This window comes from Apaloderma vittatum, unplaced genomic scaffold (assembly GCF_000703405.1).
Source record: "Apaloderma vittatum isolate BGI_N311 unplaced genomic scaffold, ASM70340v1 scaffold26726, whole genome shotgun sequence".
Taxonomy (NCBI): Eukaryota; Metazoa; Chordata; class Aves; order Trogoniformes; family Trogonidae; genus Apaloderma; species Apaloderma vittatum.
Window position 1 is genome coordinate 4833 of NW_009723740.1, and position 1245 is coordinate 6077.

General features: G+C 55.9%; 1 protein-coding gene across 1 annotated transcript in view; it reads right to left on the bottom strand.

Annotated features, from left to right (window-relative positions):
- Positions 1–1245, bottom strand: part of KLHL10 (kelch-like family member 10) — a 7017-nt gene that overhangs the window by 1320 nt on the left and 4452 nt on the right.

The following is a 1245-nucleotide window of genomic DNA, read 5'->3' on the forward strand; positions in this document are numbered from 1 at the left end:
CCCCGTGGCGCTGCTGGGCAGAGCCGCGTTGCCGGCCGCGATTTAGCCCCTAACCTGTGAGTTCCTCGTGGCCCTGGACTGCCGGAGCTTGCCGGGTGTTCAGAAGGTGGTTCTTTGACAGACGCCTGGGAATCCTTTCTGGGTTTGTGGAGCTCGTTCGATGCCCGAGAGCCCAGCGTGGGTTCGGTCCCTGAGGGCAGGCTGCCTCTGGCCTGGCTCGAGTGAAAGAACGTCGGGTGGGGTTTTTCCTCCTCCGTGAGACCATCGGACCTCTGTTCCCGGTGGACCCTGTGCCACAAGATGCAGGTTCTGTGCCCTGTCTTCCTGCTCAAAGCATCCCTGGAGCAGGGCGCTGCCCAGCGCCGGCAGTAATTCCCCGGTGCCACGTGTTTTACACCTACCCCGATACCTGCTGGGTTTGTCTGTATCTTTAAAACTCTCTTGCGCACAGGAGGATGCCGCTCCAGAAATGAAGAGAATGCACCAGCGTTTTAGCGTGGGTTGTGAAGGACTGTGCCAGGCCTGCTGCTCTCCTGGTTCAGCGTCACTTCTCTCCATGACAGTGAATGTTGAAAGTCGGAACCGTCAGCTCAGCTCGCGTGTCCCGGCACCCACCGACGGCCTCTGACAAAGCCAGTCGCAGCGCTGCAGCTTTTTAGGTTGTTTTGCACACAGCCTTGCGATAGTAACATTCAGTGGGCTTTAAAAAGCAGATTTAAAGTGGTTTGTGGCACAGGTGTATTTGCAGCTACGTCCACGTTACGTTAGGGTGTACATCAGGGCTGTGATGTGACAGTCCCGAGCGGAAGTCTGATAAAACAGGTGCTCCCGAGGATCTAATCCCGTCACTAACAGGAATGTAAAACGTGGAACCAACGAGCCGTTTGAAGACCATTAATAGTCGGATACTCCCACAGGTCCGTGTCGCTGTGGGTCGCGGCAGCCGCCCTCTCCCCTGGCTGTTCAGGCAGAGCTCGGCGGATCACGCGGGGCAGCGGCGCTCCCGTGCCCGCTCCCAGTCAGGTAAAGTAGCGTGTGCCTGTAGGCCACTGGGAACAACTCCTGCTGTAATGTTCTCTACCTTAAATATCCTGTACTAAAGTTTATTGTAATAAGTGAATTAATGAAAATAAACCTATTTCTCTAGCACCCTGGTGTACCGCCTGTTTCTTACGCTGCTGAATATGCTGTGGCCAAGGCAAACGTTCTGTGGTGCCGCAGCAGGACAGCGGTAGGTGCTGATGG